General features: G+C 38.0%; 1 protein-coding gene across 2 annotated transcripts in view; it reads left to right on the plus strand.

Annotated features, from left to right (window-relative positions):
- Nucleotides 1–13159, plus strand: part of KCNQ5 (potassium voltage-gated channel subfamily Q member 5) — a 280186-nt gene that overhangs the window by 28598 nt on the left and 238429 nt on the right. The window lies entirely within an intron of this gene.

Below are 13159 nucleotides of genomic sequence, written 5' to 3' on the forward strand. Positions count from 1 at the left end.
TTTCAGACATTTTTCAGCATGGTCTACAGTTTTTCATAATGTAAATTTTTATATATTCTAACGATGTTTTTGCTTTTGAAGCATTTGGTTTAAGTCTTGTACCAAACCCACTGTAGCACTTTCATGTCCAGAAAGTACCATGTTGAATTTTAAGTTATTTCAACAGGGAACACAATGATTATATCCATTTTTTTCAACACTTATTTCCAACCTTATTTTTTAATACTCAACACATTTTTTCTGTAGGCAGGCATATCTCAATCCCTTCACTTCTCCCCCAGTTACTGCTGTTTCTGCCTCCCTGTTTTGTTTTTTTTTCTTTCTTACATTAACCAAGGACATCTCTTTCTCCTCCTAATGACTGTCATTTTTTCTATCTGCCCTATTTGCAGGGTACCTTAGCATCAGGAAGCAGTGCTTGGGTTTTTTGCAAGCCATTTAGTGCCATCTGTGGCAGTGATGCTGACTTTTATAAGCTTTACATAGCTTATGATATGAGAAGATACCTGCTGTATGGGTTTTATGGCTGTCAATTGAATCCCAGGCATCAGCTGGAGGAATATCTAAATACTACAGAAAAGATTGGAGGTGGTCATTTGACATAGGTAGACATGGAGGTAGTTATCCTGGGGTCAGAGAACTCCACACAAATATCATCATTTTGATGGCTGACAGCAAGTGTTTCCTTCAAGCACTGTGAAAGAGCCCTTGCTAAGGAAAAGCTGATTTGAGCCCCAGTCTGAGGTCTGGATCAGATGATCCTCATTGCACAAAGGGGACTTAGAGCCTTGCATTAAAATGGGTATCTACTATGAGGTGCAATAGGATTTACAGTCCCTTCATACTCCTTGGAGAGACAGCAGCATAACTACTGCCTTGATGATGAGCAGACAAAGTGTGCAGATTGCATTGCTGGAGAACGGCGTAAAGGTCAGGCAAACTCAGCCTGTGCCTCGCCAAGAAAACAAGGGACGGTTACTGTCAAAGACTGGGCTGGCTGATTGTCCCCCCTCAGCTCGTGTGCTGTTGGTTGGGTGAGCCCTTTCTGCAGCTCCTTAAGTGTAGTGGTTTTTATCAACAATTGGAAGCAGTGATTGTTGATGTAAGTTGGATGTTAGTGGTATTGTGAGTGCGTCTGCCTGTCCTGTACCTCTGGAAGCATGTTTGTTCAACAGTGGTGAGCTCTGTCTCAAAAATATAACAAGAGCTTTGAAGTACCTCCTGCTAATTTGTTTAGTATCTGCTAAATTTCAGCTTGATACTGTATTCTGAACCATAGAATGGCACAGATTGGCAATGGATTTAAAAACAGTCTTTCTTGTTTTTTGTGTTCCTCTGATATTACTGAAACAATTACTTTTAAATATAAGAAAGCTGTAATTGATAAATATGACATGCTAAGGTGTTGAAAAATATTTGGAGCCACAGGTGTCATCCAGGCAGAGAGTAGTCACAGGCCACAGTGGCCCAGCTGTGCCAGGTAGGCCTCTACTAAGCTTCATCTTCCTGCACCTTGAAACTCTTGCCTGTAGCCTTTTGGTCTTGCATGGCCCACTCGTTGTACCTTGTCAGCAAGTTGTCAAGTGGTTGGCTTTCAACTCCAGCTTAGTTCTCCTCTCTGAGACAAGGTATTTATTCCACTTTTGTCCTAGCAGATCCCACCACACAAATCTCACCAGGAAAAAGGAGTCAAGGCCATGCTATATGAAACCAGAAATTTCCAGTATTTGCTTTGTAGTTAGGAATAGCATCCAGGAAATTGTTGTGTTTGCATCACCTAAGTTAGGTTCGAGTCATTGGCTTTCACCTAATGGAAAAACATGTAGTTCCATACAAAGGCTGTACATAATAAAAGTAAATAAATTACAGTGAGACACACATTTCATGTTCTGGAGAGAAGTAGCAGGGCTGAATTATATAAAACTTAATCATGTCATTTGCCCCATGCCAAAAGGGTTTCTGTACCCATAGAAAATCCTCCAAATGTTGTAGGGGTGAGTGGTGGATGCATATTTGAAGTTTGTGTTGCTGTGGGGAGTTTTCCTTCTTCATTGTTAGTGACTTTTTAACATGTTTGTTGTCAATTTTAAAAATTAGGTGTTCCACATAATCACTTTGTTGTTTCTTTTCTTTCCCCTTGGATTGGAGCTGTACCATTAAATTGTATAATTCTCTACCTTAAGCCATATTGGAAAGGTTTTTCCATTAAAGACTGAGCCAAGAGTCGTATCCTGACAAGCTGTATCATGATAATGTGTGAGGGGTACAGAAATACCATTGCTATCTGATAATTAGGAGTTTTAAACACCAGTATATTATGGTTTTGAGAATGGATGAAGCTAGACATTTTCAAATTGAGAAGTCTGATACTTACTAAGAGCTTTAGAGGTGATATCTGCTCAAAAGCTGTATATACTTTACAGAACTAATAAAATGAAAGGACTATTACCTACATGTTGTGGTGATAAGCTGTTAAGTAACTGTAGCATGTCTCTGTATTCTGCTCTGTCAATTTACCTTGCTGCTTAGTGGGGGAGGTTTCCTGTCTGGTATGTTGTACAGCATGGAAACAATGAGGGATAAATCTCTCATCTAGGAATCCAGACAGTCTAATTTTCTTTTGTTTCTCATGTTTATGTCACAACTTAAGTCTTACTCTGTGTTTGTGGGTGGGGTGTGCAGGCATATGCGTCAGCTGCTCTTTCTGTGTTTTCGTGGTGGATTTGGACCATTTGTCATAGTGCAGCCTTTGTGAAGGCTTTCTTTAATTGTATCTAAACCCACACAAAAGTGTGTGCTCTGGTTTACAAGCTATGATTTAGGAAATATTAACTCCTTTTAAATGGTGAGATCTTTTGAAAGGTTGGGAAAATGAGGAAAGGATGTAAAGTCCTAGTTCATATTACCAGTTTGCCATGCTGAAGGAGTTCTCTTATGAGACTGGTGACTGGATGAGAAGAGAAACTAGAATGAATTCTCACCACAGATGGTCATAGGAGTATTCTAGTTGAGCAGATAATTTCAGAATTTGAAGGAAAAATTCAAAAGAACAGAAATGTCTCTGAACTTACGGAAATAAACCAAATAATTTTGCATGCTAAAACAAATTTTAGTTGAGGTTTCTTCTGTGTTTTGTGCAAGATTCATTTGTTAAGCTAATAGACTAATGTTTTATCTAAAAAAACATAGCTAATGTTTTATCTAAAAAATAGATTTTTTTAAATAGCCTTTACACCTCTGTTATAGTTCTGATTCTTCTATGCTTTACCTTATGTTTCTGCTAAAACAAAGTGTACAGTGACTTTTTTCCTGGGTTATTAGAAAAAGAAGGTATTTCATATTATGAAATCTGAGAACATTTGATTAGTAAAATATTTTAAAGCTTCTAAATGAGCAATGAAATATAACATTTGCAACTATGCAAATAATATGTAGGGGATAATGTTTTACAAATTCTGTCTTGCAATTCACTTCCTCTAAACAGAATTTTCTTGTTTTGTTTCTGCTTGCTGACGTACATCAAGTTTGGTTGAAACAGTCCTATGGACAGATCTCTTCCTTCTGACCAGGGGGATTTCATAGTCCTGATATGTGATGTGTGGATACACATTTTTGCATTGCTTGAATGCACTCTGAACACCTCAGCATGTTCAGAGTGCATTCAGTGGCAGCCTCAGAACAGATGTGAATTTCCCCTGTAAGCAGCAGTCCCTGAGTCACCACAGCAGTAATTCAGTCTTGGTGTCAATAGCAAGCTATCCCCTCAACTTCAGTAAGACATGAACTTGCAGTTCCTGTCCCAAGTACCAGGGGTGCTAGGTCCATCCTGTTACCATTGGCTCCCTCTCTCGTCCCTTGCAGCTTCCAGTGCCGTATTCCCTCTACTGTAGTTAAACCCCTTTCTTGCTCCTGTGTCCAGTGGTCCCCACTTTCACCTGTTGAGCCTGGGGAACTTGCCAAACTCACTGTTCTTCATGGGCACCCACAGGAGAGCTCCTGAAACAACTGAGGAAATGGCTGGAGTGTGTATTTGGGTTCTTATGGTCTTTTGGGGAAGTCGTTCTTCTGCACTTGTTGTATGTACATCGATTTAGGACCTAATGAAACTCTGCATTCCTTTACTGCTCTTTTCCCTTTTTGTTATTTAAAAGTAAACCAGAACTAAATGCTGAGAAATTTAAGTTCTCAGATAGCTCTACAGTTGCAGGGTCAGCACCACCTTTGGTTGCAAGTGAAACTTCCAAGGGCTGTAGAAACAGGACTCACATCAGGTTCACTGTACTAAATCTCCCTAAGTGACAGACAGCGAGGAGTTGGTAGCCTGAAAATACGTAGAGACCTCCGGCATTTTGAGGATGACATTTCAAAAAGAGAAAGAAATTTAAACTTGATACTGAGGACAAGGAGATGTGACACTTTTCTTGCATTTTCATTTAGGATTGATGAGTTGAAGCATCTTACTGCCTGCAACTTGGAGAGTGATTTAACCACCTGTATTGTCATGTTTTAATTGATTGTATCTGCAGCGTGGGAGAACCAGTGAGAATTCAGGATGTTTTTTCATATTTTTATTTGCAAAGCAAATGTTGGGCATCATATGGAGAAGGTTTTAGTTCAGTATGAATCCACACCTGGTTCCAAAAATTGCACTTAATACTAATAACGGACTGAAATGCTATTTAAAGTATGGTGTAATTATCAGAGTTGGAATATGTTTGATGATGTAGGAAAAAAAGCATGAATGAAGCTTCATGCTAAGTTGTTTCAGTTTAATAAATGAGCTACTTCATGGTTTTTTCATTGTGCTTTCACCTGTATTAAATATGTCCTTAGAAAAGACTTTTTAATGTTAATGACTCACACCTTGTCGTTCCCAGTTCAAATTACAAGATTTTTTAAATTAGAGGAAAGTGTGAGAGTAAGGATGCCTCTGTGAGTTCAGACTCACAGGACTGAGCTTTAATCATTTGCAGTCTGTAGCTTTGAGTTTTTCAGCTTACTCAAGTTTGCTTGAAGAACTATGTTTTCCTTGTCTTTGTCTTCTTTATGGATAAATATATTTACTTTGCTTCAAATTTCTACGACTTTATGGGAATTATTTTTAAGAAGAAGATTAATAATTGATAATTCAGTAAACAGTCTGGAGTTCTTATAAGTGTAGTTATATTGAAAAAGAAATAAATGCTATAGCTAAAGGAGGCATAAATCTTTGATATCATGCTCTCAGAGAGCATCTACAACTGGAATACTACTTGGGAAACTGTGTTGAAAGCTGGGTAATGAAGCTTTGGAAGAGTGGATTGAAAGTTTGGGCTTTCTGTGTGGTGAATGGTAAAAACTTGGGCTAAGCTTAGTGAGCTGAGATTTTTATTTTTTGGAGGGAAATGCTTCTCATAAATATGATATGGCAAACCTATGAGAAAAATGCTCACATTATATTTTATGCACTTTCCTTTAGAGTTGTTTATTTCCATTCTCTCATTTTAGAAAAGATATTTTGAGTAGGGGGAGACAAATTTTTTCAGGACTGGAGATGCCTGTGAATTGTGATAATGTGCGAACAGTCCTGAGCATTTCACTGTTTCTATATTCAGAAATGAACAATGTGTGTTGTTTCACATATGGCTTGGTTATAAGACAGCATAAACTTAAGGACAGTGAATGTTTTTTCTCTTTTCTAGTTATAGCTTGAGCCACTGCCATTCCCTGATCTCAGATTTGCCTGATGTTCCTCATCCATGTCTCAATAATGAGTTTTCAGTCGTATTTTTTAGTTGCAGGCCATACTGGCTGAGATTATTTTTTAGCTATGTGTTTCCTTTCACCTGAATTATTTAGAAAAACATAACTTAAAACATTCTGTCATACTTAGAGAAAACCAACCAACCAAACAAAAACAATGAAAGAGGAAACACAGATGATTTGGTTTACATTTAGCTACCAGAAATAAAGTAAGGAACTGGAAAAGAAACTGTCAGAGTTGCTTTAGACCAGAGGTTTGCAGTTATAGATGGGTCTGGCCTTTGGGAAAGGATCCAAAAAGGATGTGCAAGCAAGGTGTCTCTTTCCTCACCCCTTCTGTGAAGATTGTCCTGCCTTTCCATAGCCTAGAGCTCCTACACAGGTTGCATTTAGGTATTTACTTCTCAGCAAGGACATAGCTGTGACATGTTGTTCACACCTGGAGTTCCCCCTCTAAAATTAATTACTAAAGGTAATTTTAATTTGGTCCATCATGTGATAACCAGTGACAAAGGGATCTGTGACCTGTCCACAGATCTTCATGTCTGAGTATGGTAAAGGGGATGCCAATGACATTTGCACATGTCTACTTTGGCTCAGTTTCTTAATTAATTAGCAGTGCAGTGATGTTACAAGGTTGGCTTGATTTCTTTCCCTTTCCCTTCCGTGCACTTCCTGTGCCATGACAGCTTTTTTCTTCATGTTTCTTAGGGTAATATGTTGCATTTCCTTCAAATCTCAAGTCTGCACCAGGTCCAGGCTGATTTATTTAACTGGATTCTGAGTCCCTGCCTTTCCTCCCCCGGGCATGTGTGACGCATGATACTGTCCCTCTAGAAACCAATTAATAAAATAAATTCAATAACTGAGTGCCTTAAATAATTTAAAAACAATGAGCATACATTGTGCCTACGTAGTCTCCACCTAAATTAGACTGTGCTCTCATTAAGATAAAGTTGCTTTGTTCTTCATTTACAGGAATTAGACTGAGTAAGGGTTTTCCCCCCTAGCAAAAGCTGGATGCTCCCAGGGCTCATGGCTGTTTCTGTCCAGTCTGACTGACCCTGCTTCAGCTGAGTGACTTCTGATTGCCACTGTGGCAGGGTAGTGGCAATCAGAAGCAATCAGAAGGCTGCTTCTGGCCTGACATGACTTGACCAGAGGCTAAGAATTAAACATTTCAGTGCTGGCAGAAGGGGTCTTGCTGCCTTTTTTGCTGGGAGACGGAGCTGTGGCTCTGGAGGAAATACAGGTTTGGTGACTGATCCAGAGGAAGGTATCAGCAAGTGCTAAAGAGAATCCACTAGTTCATGTCATGAAAGCTTAGAGAGTTCTGGCCAAGGCACATGTTAAGCTTTATTACTAATACTATTACATTTTACCTAAGGTGATTCTCTGGGTCTGCTTGATTACAGCAGGTATGAGGAAAGCCATTTGCTTCTGGACAAGGGGATGCAGATTTTGTCCTTGCAACTTTGCTTGCTTGCATGCATAAATTAAACATAGGTATGGGGAATTGCTCTTGTCCTCATCCTTACCTTGCTGAGAGAGAAGGAAGCCTGCTTATTTGCTTTAATATGTCCCTGCTTTTATCCTTTCCCTCATTTTGCCATTTATCCTGCCAAGACTGCAGAGTTGGGAGCAATTTGAGTCACTGCAATTGTGTTTGCAGCATATCAGGTAGTTAATGGATAATAATTAATTTGAATTACCTCCTTTCCATCTCTGCTGACTTGAATTTCGTTTTCCCTTACCTTTTACCTCAGTCCTTCTGTCTGTTTTCTTTTTTTCCTTCCTTTGATCTTCAGAAGGGTACTTTCTAAGTGGACATTTAAACAGACTTGTTGCGGATATGTGTGTGAACTTGAACATTGTCAAGAGAAAGCAGCTGGGTTGAACTGGTACCCAGAGATACACTCAGGGAGCTTTCCTCCTCCAAAGGCACAGTTAAGGTTTCTCTCAGTTGTTGCTGCTGCTCACACAGAAACATAACTCCTGTATAACAGGTGGTAACATCATTGCCTACCTTTCTGGCTAGTTTTATACAAGAATAGTTCCCTAAAACATTTGATTCCCTATGAAGACAGGCACACCATGAATTTTAATCCTGCCAGAATGAAGATCCTGTGTTAAAATTAGCCAAGAACATGTTGAGGGAAGCCACCCAAAGCAATGCAATGCTTGAAGTCAGCTCACATTTTCAGTAACATACTTGAACTGCCAGAACATTAGCATGCTTGTAAAATTTGAGATTAACTGTGTTTGAAAAAATTTGTATTGCTTTGCATCAGTTGCTGAGCTGGAGTACACAAACATTATTTTAAATAAACAGTTTTGCCCGCTGCTGAGAATTTTATGAAAATCTTTTACCAACTCCTGTGTTTACACATGTAAATTCTACTTCTTTCACAGGCACACGTGAAATATGACCCAGGCATTCCATCCTTCATTGCAGATCTTCAAACTCTTAAATATGTTTGAAGCGTAGATGTTTCCAGAAAAGAAACATCTTTTTAAAACAATACAAATCAAGAGTTCAGTGTGAAATATTGCTATTTCTCAGTTTTTACCACCAAAGTGCATAGTCTAAAAATAAAATTGCTGGCAAGTGTTAACTGCAATAGTGTGAGGAAATGTCTCCAGAATAAATAAATAAACCAGCCTTTAGCTAAAGCACTGGAGTAAAATGAACATATAATTCATCTGTGAAGCCACATATTTGGAAGGTGGTATGCTATGGCTGGTTTGTCCAATTTATCAAGACAAAACACTTTGCTGTATCTCGCTTGGAATTGCTCTGGAAACCCTTATGGTACCACATTTTCCACTGTGCAGAGGCCATTAAAACTAAATTACTTGGAAAAACAGTAGCCACTAAATTATGGATGTATTGGAACCTTAGCATTCAGTAGGAAAGAATTTTAACTTTGTAAACAAATGAATAATTTTTAAAACAAAAGTGAAAATTACCTGTAAGATACTTTTTATACTAGGATGTCGCAGAGTAACCATGACAACAGCCTGGGCTTGAAGTTTATTTGCTGTATCTCAGCAAGTACATTTTTTTCTTAACTGAAAAAAGAGGCATCAGGGTCTACTGCACAAGAAGTAGGAAAAATAGCTATACACTTGTAAACTTACAAGTGAGAATGGAGATATGTCACTCTAGGTATATTCCTATGGTTAAGAAACAAATTTTGGGTATTTTATCTTTCCCCATCAGTGTCAGATGTGCTTCTTACTCATGGTGCTTTTTCCCACTGACAAACTAAAAAATGTGTGTTTTCCTGATAACATTAGATGGTATATTAGATATTTTAGAACTGGGATTTTTTTTCTACTCCAGAAATATTTTGACCAACAAATTAGATCTAAACTGCATATGTATAAAGGTTCGTGTTTAAAAAAAAAAAAAGTATTTTGTTTTATAATTGTAAGGAGAAATTTGAAATCAAAACAAAGACAACTGTCTTCTTCTATGACAAATGCATATATTTTGCTGCAAATATTTTAGAAGTAAATTTTGTATAAAAGTAAACATAGGTATATCACCTGTACTAGTGAAAGTAATCTACCTTTAAGGAGAAATTAATTTCTTTTTCCTCATAACAAAGTAACAAAACAGCAACAGCAAAAGTGCATGTTGAACCACTGGCCATCTGGCTTACAAAAGTGTTGGGACATGTATTGAACTAAAGGGTGCTTTGGTGGCCTGAAAGGACCAAATGAAATGAGCTGGTTTCTCAACCTGTTGAGATGCAATGCAAGACCTGCAGCAGAGTTAATGTGGTTTTTGTGTGGCAGTATAGGGCCATAAAGCATAAGAACCAGTAACTTCAGTCCCATAAAACAATTGTTTTGTGGCCCTACAGCGTGAGAAGCCTTTTGCCATTTTGGCCTACTCTGCGTAATAAATCTTCCACTCTGCTTGGCAAATTATCAAAAACAATGTCCTACAAGTTGAGAAATTCACCAGATTATTCCTTCACTATGATGTGAAGTTTTTCCATTACTAATGAATTAAGTATTAAAATCAAAACAACTCTGAGTTCACTGTCCAATCTGGAGTACACATTTCTCTGCAAGCAAGCAGCAAGAATAGGTTTTTTTTTCTTTTTTCTTCCTCTCTTCCCCGTCCTTTGGATAAAGGAGGGGAAAAAAACCCAGACACAATAGCCAGTGTAGTAATAAAGACTGTTTGTTGATGATAATCTTTTATTTTAAGGACCTGCTACCACATAGACATAGAAAAATTCTAGTTGGAGGACATGCTCTGGCTACATACAACATAGTCACATACCAAAAGTGATAAGTTTTATACCTCTAACTTAATGTTTCAACTTTTGCTTTTCAAAGCAGTATCTCTGCTTAGAATGGTATAACTGTGGATTTTTTCCCATATTTTCAGCAAGAACCTAATATTTGATAAAGATTACAATTATCACTGGTTAAATGTTGATTTTTCTTTTCATTTTTTTTAATTCTCTGAAGTAACCATTTGGATGTATTAGTTGGCTTTTACATTTTTTTCAGGTTTTACCTATAATATTGCCCTTGTGTATGTATATATAATAAACACACTGTCTCTGATGCTGCCAAAAGTTCAAAGTTTAGTAAGTCTTTTTTGGGCTCCCTAACCAGAGGAAGTTATATATATATATTTATATATATATATATATATATATAAAAATATTGGCTTGTAATGACTAGACTTGGTAATTTTTAATCATGTAGTTTGGTTAACTTTAGATTCAGAAAGTTAGTAAGGAGAAGTGGTTGTGTCTTTGCTTAGTCACACTTCTATCCTTTTATTTTCCTTCAGTGGACTTCAAGCTGCAAATTTACAAAGCATTTTGGGGGAGGATCTCAATCTCTTCTGTGTACCTTAACATTTCATAGATGTGATTATGTTTCATGGGAACTGTCATGTCCTTTTTCTCAGGGAGATCTGTTGATGTGTTTATCAGTAATTTTTTAAGCATTTTGTGGAATATGCAGCTGCTCCAGATGATTTTTAGTAGGGACTTGTGTGATAGAGCAAGAGATAATGATTTTAAACTAAAAGATTGTAGATTCACACTAGATATAAGGAATAATTATTTTGTGCTGCAAGCGGTGAAACACTGGAACAGGTTGCACAGAGAAATGGTAGGTGCCCCATCCTTGGAGAGATTCAAGGTCAGGTTGGAGGGGCACTGAGCAACCAGATCTAATTGCAGGGACCTTTAAAGGTCCCTTCCAAGCAAACTGTTCTATGATTCTGTGACTCTATTGCCTCTGTTGGCAGCTGGGGAATTCACTCTGGCAAAGCTCAGGGTTAGCATCAGTATCCTCCCTGAGTGGTCACAGTACAGAGCTATTACACAGGTGGGACACTATTCCCATCTTCCCTCATTTTAAAAATCAAGTCCTTTATTGTCCCAGGTATTTTTACTTTCTAAGTGGCCACAAACAGAAAGTTTTGGAGTGTTTATCTTGTCCATCTTGGAAATAACTCTCTTTGACTAAAGAGCCAGAAATACTTTTTCCAGTTGACCCTACACGAGACAGTCACTCCCTGAAGCCAGAGAGTCAAACTGTTGCTGTGTATGAAATATGCCTCACCAATCTCAGCTCATTTAAAATTGTGAAGTATTTGCTTTTGCACCCTTTATTCTAGGCTGGTTTCGTAGTAAGCATCCTGGTTTTGTGGCCTGATTGCTTGAGACATGTAATTTCAATTAACTGCCACAGCCCAGAACAAAATGTATTATATGTTCCTTTTTAATGTTTGCAATGACAAAAGCACTTTCTTTGCTTCTGGAAGGTATCCCAAAAACTGGAAATTAATGAATGGATCAAATCCTGTCAAGAGATCCAATTTTGTCCGAAGAAATTGCCATTAATAATCATTAATGTTGTACTAATATAATGCTAACACTAATTGGGTCCTGCTGTACTATGTGATATGTGGCTGTAATAATAGAAAATATGATAGTATTTCAGTTCTCCCCATTTCCCAGCAAGACAGAGTGCTATGTTTATTTGAAATCAATCTCACTGAACATGAGGTCTCTGCTAACCAAGGCAGTTTCTTTGTGCGTACGCAGCAGTCTCACATAACCAGTATTTTATCACCAGTGTGAGATGTGAGGTAAGCCTGACTGTCACAGTTAAATACTTTGAAATGTTTACAAGAGCTTTTGCTCTGAAGTGTAGCCCAGAAGGGTGGGGATTTGTTGCCCTTTCTGCAGGTGTTGGCGGGGTTACTGCTGCCAGCATTTGGCTGCTGTGGGGTTATTTGCCATTTGATCCATCTGTTCACTGTGGCTTCCTGCCTCTGAGAGGCATTAAATAATCAGCATAACCCCCAAATCCTTGCTTCTTAGCATAATGTGTTGTGGGAGGGTTTGTCCTGTATCCATATGGTATTCCTGGTTATGTCTAATTAGACAGATTAGCTAAATGTAATTGTTATAACTGTATTAGAACAGACTTCTTACAGATTTATAAAACCAGTTGAGAATTGAGCAAGCAGTTCAGTTCCACTTAGCTGGATTTTTCTCGCCCTGGTAAGGACTATGTGTCCTTCTAGGTTACATATTTGGGGAGAGTGATTATTACATCCATATCTGTCAGCAGTGGTGCAGTGCTTTGATAAAAGGCTATTCTGTTCACAATCAAATGACTAAGTAGTTATTTTTGGCTTTGTTTATGGAAAAAAAGACATTTTGTGAGATTATAGTTAGAGTCTGTGGAGCAAAAAAGATTAATATTTTCTTACCATTGTAGCTTAGAGAGAAGCAGACAGGAGGACTGCTAAGATCCTCAGTCAGTATGGGGAGCTGGTGCTCTGGTTTGAAGATGTGAGTGTCCATATTCAAATCCTCACCGTGCTTGTGCGTGGTTAAAAATTAACTCCTTTTACATTCTGGCCCATGTGAGGATGAAGCATCATGTTGGAAAGTGAATGCTTCAACCATCTTTATTGTTTGACAGCAGTAAAGGACTGTTCCTCCGTTATTAATTTCCAGCTGAATTGAGATTGTGTCAGGAATGAAGACTCCTTGTTCCAGACAGAAAATTCATTGAGATAACAGTTCTGATAATATAATTTTATTTTTTTTTAAGTTAATCTTTGGCTGCAGAAGTGAGTTGTTTTTGTGCAAAAATGGTTTTAGTAAAAATTATGTGGAAGAAAATACAACATCAAACAGAAAGCTGGACTTGATGGTGTACAAGAGGAATATACTTTGCCCAAATTCTATTTCAGGAATAGCTGATGGGGTCAGAATCATACACGCAAAAGGGGCTAATCCTCATTTTCTAGTAGCCTCTTAACGTAATACCTGGAAATACCCACTACATTAATACCCAATACATTAATGGAAATACCTAGTAACAAAAAGACAATTTGTGTCAAGGGAGTGTCTTCAGC

Source organism: Agelaius phoeniceus, chromosome 3, assembly GCF_051311805.1.
Source record: "Agelaius phoeniceus isolate bAgePho1 chromosome 3, bAgePho1.hap1, whole genome shotgun sequence".
NCBI classification, from domain to species: Eukaryota; Metazoa; Chordata; class Aves; order Passeriformes; family Icteridae; genus Agelaius; species Agelaius phoeniceus.